This window comes from Terrapene carolina, unplaced genomic scaffold, assembly GCF_002925995.2.
Source record: "Terrapene carolina triunguis isolate 2854851 unplaced genomic scaffold, T_m_triunguis-2.0 Scaffold33924, whole genome shotgun sequence".
NCBI lineage: Eukaryota > Metazoa > Chordata > Testudines > Emydidae > Terrapene > Terrapene triunguis.
This window is the reverse complement of record NW_020698275.1, coordinates 518,988-526,431: the sequence shown is the minus strand read 5'-3', so window position 1 is coordinate 526,431 and position 7,444 is coordinate 518,988.

Sequence of the window (7,444 nt, the reverse complement as noted above, 5' to 3'; positions counted from 1 at the left end):
CCTCTCCCCTGTATGATGCTAAACCACACTGTTTCAGGAAAAGAGAAGAAGGAACACTTGCTTCATTGAAACCACAAAGTCCAGGGATTCCTGACTACAAGAGACATTAAGAACTGACCCTGGTGAAGAAACAAAGAATTATACACTGGCAGAAAGAAACTTGTGGGACCCATGCTTGGGAACGTGGTATTGATTGGATTTTTGGGTTTATTCTACAGGCTGCGCCCTGTGTTTTGGATAAGTCCTTCAGCATGTATTGCCCTCCCTAATTGGATTTTAAATGATAAGTACCAAAGGCACCTTGTTGCCATTGCCCCTGCCATCTCCTCCATTACACTATTACCCCTGTAATACATCCAAATACAGACAATGTCATATATTTGATAAAACCAATGGCCAAGGCCTTCACACTTTAGTGATTTATTTAAATATTGTTTGAAAATATATATATTTTTAAGGTTCAGGATATCCCATATAAGCGAACAATTGAATGGAAAAGAATGGATCAGTGGAGATAAAAGTATATGATATCACTACCAGCGAACCCCAAGAATTAATAATTGCAATTGATGGGTTCTATAGCGAATGTTCCTGGAATTTGCACTGTGTTAAATGAAAGAGGCCCTTATTGTTATTTGGTCACCCAATTAGTGAACAATTAAACGAATACCCAGAGTTTGTTTTGCCACTGGAAATTTTACCTGCATAGAAATTATTCCAGTGACTAATAATGTGACCTGTACCTTATTGCAATTAATATCAATGACCCAGAAGTTGCTGACAGAGATGGTATTGAATATCACTGAGGCTGGGAAGGCATTGCAGTGGGATCTAGCATGTTCAGAGATTCAGGATTTCCTGAATGACTAGCTGATGGCCATTCGGAATGATCTAGAACATCAGGCTTGGCCCACTGCCCTTACAGAAACATCAGGAGTACCATCTGATCTGTGGCATGGAGACATACTTGGAGACTTTCTGGGTGGAAGTGCGGATGTTCTCAATGCTCCTTCCAAGCATATGGACCGGTAAAGGGGGTGTGGGCTCCCACATACCGAATCCTGCCGGGTCCATGGGGAGGATGCATGTGGGATTGGGTAATTCACCAAGACATCTGGGAAATTAGACCTCCTGGTATGCCCAATCGATTTTTAGTCAGTGCTCCTGGGATTACACCTGACATTTGGATGAGGTTAGGTAGTCTATGGACATTTTGGCCATTAGAACCCCCACAGCTTCAGTGTATCCGTAAACTGAAGCCAGGAGAAGTTGTCACTGTTTATGACTACGTTTGCTGGGAGGGTAGGGGACAAGGAACTACCCTGACAGGACACTTACTTTTTCAAGCTAATGATAGCTGTGTGTATGTTAATGACACCACATTACAAGACATGCATTTTAATCTCATTACCACTGCAGGCAATCATATTATTTACTGGCCTGCAGATAGAGTTTTCCAAGTAGCCCTTAGGTTCCAGATACCCTTTAATTGGACTAGTTTAGTACCTGATAGATTTCAGAATTTGTTTTCACTGTTACCAGAGATTCAAAAAAAATCTCTGAAGTACAAGGGCAAATTCACATGCTTCAAAATATATATCAAGTTGAAAAGTATGCTTTCCAGACAGCTTATAGAGTATCCACTTTATGTACTAAGTATGATGTATTGTGCTTTGTGACTAAGACTGTACAACAACCCCATTATATTATTGCTATGGGAATGTTATTGCTTGTGTTGCTACTAGTTAGCTTAGGATTATGTTATTATTGTTGTAAAAGATGTAATAATAGTAATACCTTTCATGTTTATGCTAATCATGCATTGTCATTACATCCAATCAGAACCCCTAAGATTGTTGCATCTGATGTAGAATCTGAAGTCCAGGACTTAATGCAAATAGAGGTTTAAAAATGTTTGTTGTACTAGAAGTACAAAAGGGGGGGTTGTGGAAGCAGAAACAGAACTGTCAGAAAAGAACTGCAATGCATGACAGTTTGTTAGCAAGAGTCAGGCTAACTGTAGCCCTGATAACGCGAGATTTGTAGAAGCGAGGATTGTGTGAGGCGGGTGAGAAAGAACTGTGTGAGAAGTTATTGCGACCTTGTGTAGATAATATGGAATGTAGACTAAGAGTCTACATTAGTGAGCAAAACAAGATATCAGAATGACCTATGTATAAACAAAATGCAGTTGTTGCTCATTATTGTCTGTAACAAAAAGGTATAAATGCTTGCTGTCATTGTTTACTGTTGAGAGAGACCTGCTTAGCTCTCTCCCTCTGCACAATTGTGAGAGTTAATAAAGCATCTGACTTGCTGTACCCAAACAAAAAGTGAGAACTCAGTTTTTCTCCGACACAACCCAGCCATTTCTGCACCTACCTCTCATTCCTGCAGGTAGAGATTAAATTAACCCTTCCAGTCCTAGTAGGTCACAATGCAAAGGTGAGTGGGTAAACTGAGTCATGCATATTCTTCATAAAAAGAATATAGACATCCCTGAAGTTCTCCACAGCAACCAAGACAGCCTCACACAAGGCGAGCCTTGACACAGAGGAAATAGGAAGGCAAGGGGATTCAAGAAATTATTCGAGCTAACCAGGTATCTCTTCAAAAATGGAGATCCTACTCTAGTGGAGTCAATAGAAAGCAAAATAAAGTGTGGCTGGTCAGATGTGAGATGGAACTATGGAAGGCTGAGGGAATTTGAAGAGCAAAGAGCCAAGGACACAAAAACAAATCGGAAATGATTTATATAGATCAGAAGCAGAAAGTTTCACAAGAGAATCGGTGGGTCCCTGAGCTAGGAGGCAGTATTGTCCGCACATTGCGAAAGAGACGAGTGATTTATTCCCATCTGTCTTCACCATGGAGGACATTGGGAGACACCTTCCTGAGACTTGCTCTTTTCTGGTAGTAAAGAAGAGAAGCTATTGGAGAGTGAGGTTGTGGAGGAAACCGATAAACTACAGAGCAACAGGTCCCCAAAACTGAAGGGGTCACTGTGACGTTATTGACATAAACTGGGACCATATAGATCATTGTTGCAACCAAGGTCCTGTAGTGGCACCCAAATCTTGTATAAAGGGGGTCAAATGGGGTGTCTAAGCCAAGGTTATGGTTTACTGATTATGATTAGGCTGTCTATATGTGTGTATCAGTTTTGTAGTTGAAGTTATAAATATTGGCTCTATACTGTCTGTATGGCAAACTTATGCTATGCTTCTGGGTGACATCCCAGACAAGCTGGGATTAGCTCTGCCTAGCCTGCTTGATGGCCCATTAAGGACCATCAGCTATACAATGACCCATTGAGAGAAGGCAAATATGCCTTCAGACTCAGCAAAGTATGCAGGGACTGGCCCATGTGACTCCAGGCTCCATTTTGCTGTAATTTTCCACAGTAAGAACAAAGAGGTGTTCTTACACCTGGAAAAGACTATATAAGGCTGATGCCTCATCTCCATTTTGTCTTCAATCCTGCTTCTTACCTCTGGAGGGACTTTGCTACAAACTGAAGCTTTGAACAAAGGACTGAGGACCCATCCCAGCGGGGGATGTTCCAGAGACTTGATTTGAACCTGCAGTTTATTCTATCGCTGCTGCAAGCCTGAACCAAGAACTTTGCCATTACTGTATGTAATTGATTCCATTTAACCAATTCTAACTCTCATCTCTATCTTTTTTCTTTTATCAATAAACCTTTAGATTTTAGATTCTAAAGGATTGGCAACAGCGTGATTTGTGGGTAAGATCTGATTTGTATATTGACCTGGGTCTGGGGCTTGGTCCTTTGGGATCAGGAGAATCTTTTTTCTTTTACTGGGGTCTTGGTTTTCATAACCATTTGTCCCCATAACGAGTGGCACTGGTGGTGATACTGGGAAACTGGAGTGTCTAAGGAGATTGCTTGTGTGACTTGTGGTTAGCCAGTGGGGTGAGACCGAAGTCCTCTTAGTCTGGCTGGTTTGGTTTGCCTTAGAGGTGGAAAAACCCCAGCCTTGGGCTGTAACTGCCCTGTTTGAGCAATTTGTCCTGAGTTGGCCCTCTCAGTTGGGTTCCGCCAGAACCGCATCGTCACAGTCACCCAAGTGTTTTGAAGGACTTTCAGAACTAAGTGGCCGAGCAGGTATCAAAAACATGCAGTCATTAAGCCCAGCTATTATATTCAAAGTTCCCCCAGCCAATGGCTCATCAGCTCCATAGCCAACATACACAAGGGAGTATTGTGGCCAGCGTCACATCTGCCTGCTTTCAACTGCCCTAGCCTGGGGGACCAGGAGTCCATTTTACAGCTGGGTGAACTGGCCATGGCCTTTGTCAGTGTGAGATTGAACCCCACAATCTTCAGGAAGGTAGGTAAGCACCTTAACCACACTGTCACCACACCTCTTCATAGTGGAGGGCAGCAAATGTTATATTACAGCAGAGTGCTGGGTTTGGTATAGTTAAGGTTAAAACCAGCTTTCTGTTTAAATCTAGCTTGTAAAAAGGGGCTTGGGTGATGTCATGAATTACAGAACAGTGAGTCTTGGCACATTACCAGGAAAACTGGGTGAAACATTAGAAAGTAGCACTCTAAAGGACCCGTGTGAACATGCTACTGGAAGGACTCACTCGCTGGGCTTCTGAAAAGGAAAATCACACCTCTCTAATCTGCTAGGGTTCTTTGAGCATGCCAACAAAACAGCGAATACAGGGGAATGAGCAGACACTTTAATGGACTTTTGAAAGACTTTGACAAGTGGCCTCCCAAGAGAACAAACATGTGACAGTTGTGAGCCATGTCACTTCATGTGCGACTGAAAGGCACTCGGATGCTCTGGTGACGAATGCGGGATAAGCACCTACATAGAACAGGGTAGAACAGAGGCTCACAAGGGAACAATGTAGCCATGGGAAGGGGAGAGGGAAAGTTCATTTGTAAATCAGAAACTGGCTAGGAGACAGAAAACAAAGATTAGGAATAAATCATCATTTTTCACCTGGCACAAGGTTAACAGCTGGTGCCACTAGAATCCATGCCAGGACCCCTGTGGTTTGATACATTTATCAGTGATCTGGAAAAGAGAGTGAATGGTGAAGGGCAAAGATCTGCCAGGGACACAAAATTATTTAGGTGAATCAAGGCTGGAGAAGACTGAAGAAGTTCAGAGAGATCTAACTGAGCCAGGTGAACGGGCAGCACTATAGTCGATGAAATCCAGTGCTGGCAAGTACACACTGGAAGGAAATATTTGAACTACTCAGCTGTATAGTAAATGAACTATCACTGCTCAGGAAAAAGGCTGGAGTAATATTTTCAAAAGAGCGTAAGGCTCAGATCCCATGGGTGTTAGGCACCTAAATACCTTGGTAGAGCTGAGCCTAAGTGATTTGGGTGCCTAAGTCCCATTGATGTTCAATGACATTTAGGTTCCTATGTGTCTATGTGTTACTTTAGAGAATGGGGCATACGATACTAAAGCACTCAGGCATTTTTGAAAATTTTCCCTGGTCACTCTAGAAAACAGATCTGTGATGGAGAGTAAAAACCCTGCACTGGAAAGGAAGGGGTTAAATAGTGACTTTGGGCTCAGGCAGCCCCACCCCGCTGCACCTGCAAAGCATGTAGGGGCTGGAGAAGGAGGTGGAAAGGGGACCAGAACTCCTCAGAAGGCAGCCAGTGCAGAGGAGTAGACCTACGCCCTTAGTTCCTTGGAGGGAGCACTATGGAAGATCCAGCTGCCTGGGACCTGTGGCTCCGGGGACTGTACCAGGCCTGCTGTGGAGAAAGGGCTCAGGACACTCAGAAGGTCTGTGATTTACCTTTGATTTATTTTAATGCCTTCCCTGGCTGTGTTGGAGAAGGGGACTGGGAGGAAGCGGTGGTAAAGCACTTTGTCTGCCACAGGGCATGGGGTTGGAACCCAGTGGAGAGGGTGGGCCCGGACTCCCCTACCAACCTCTAAGCTGAGTAGGGACCTCGAGACATGGACTCACGGGAAGCCAGGAGACCCCCTTGGCTGATCCTAGGTCTGTTGACTGCTGGCTTTTTGCTTCTCCCGAGAGGGGTAAGGCACTATCTGACCCTCTGGAACTAGCTTCCCTCATGCAAGGATTGAACCCACCAGCAGGCAAATGACTCACCGCATCGCTGCACCCACATGCAAGGGGGTGCCATGGCAACGAGTGGCCTGCCCCAGGGGCTTAGAGTCCCGAGTCACTGAGGCATGTTACCCCTGAGCATCACCGTGGGCAGCTCAGCGAAAACCTTCCCTCAGTGTGCGGCAGTGGTCGGAAGAGGAAACAGATTACGAGGTGGTATAAAGAATGGGAGAGAAAATAATACTGACACTATCATAATGCCATTCCGTCAATCAGCGTGACGTTCTCTGACCATGGTGTCTAGCTCCGGCCCCCCCGTCTCAGGAAAGGCTGGTGCAGCGAGAGAGAGACGGGGTCAGGGACAGGCAGTGAAAGTGATTAGTGATTTCCATGAGAGGAAAGACTGAAAAGACAGGCGCTGCTTAGTTTACAGAGCAGACGAGTGGGGAAATGGTAGCGGTAATTCAAACAATGAAGAGCGTCGTGAAGGTAAATGAGGCCCTCCATTTTTTCCCTCCATGTAATAATAGAGCAAAGGAGCGGTCAATGAAACTTAAAGCCAACACATTTAAAACAGATAGAAAGACATACGTTTTGTACATGGGGCATAAGTAGCGTGCAGAACTTCTTGCCACAAGCTATCAACTGAAGGCAAGAACTTAACACATAGACATGTACATGGATAATAAGACTAGCCCCACTTACCTAAAGTAGGCGAATGCTTATTTTATTTTGTAAACAGGATAAACCCTCCTGCTTCCGGGCAGAAACCAGCCACTAACCCGTTTGGAACGGGTCCCATATGAGGAGAGATTAAAGAGGCTAGGACTTTTCAGCTTGGAAAAGAGGAGACTAAGGGGGGATATGATAGAGGTCTATAAAATCATGAGTGGCGTGGAGAAAGTAGGTAAGGAAAAGTTATTTACTTATTCCCATAATACAAGAACTAGGGGCCACCAAATGAAATTAATGGGCAGCAGATTTAAAACAAATAAAAGGAAGTTCTTCTTCACCCAGTGCACAGTCAACCTGTGGAACTCCTTGCCCGAGGAGGTGGTGAAGGCTTGGACTATAACAGGGTTTAAAAGAGAACTAGATAAATTCATGGAGGTTAAGTCCATTAATGGCTATTAGCCAGGATGGGTAAGGAATGGTGTCCCTAGCCTCTGTTTGTCAGAGGGTGGAGAAGGACGGCAGGAGAGAGATCACTTGATCATTACCTGTTAGGGTCACTCCCTCTGGGGCACCTGGCATTGGCCACTGTTGGCAGACAGGATACTGGGCTGGATAGACCTTTGGTCTGACCCGGTATGGCCGTTCTTATGTTCTTACGTTCTAACTGCCAGGGTCGGGAAAG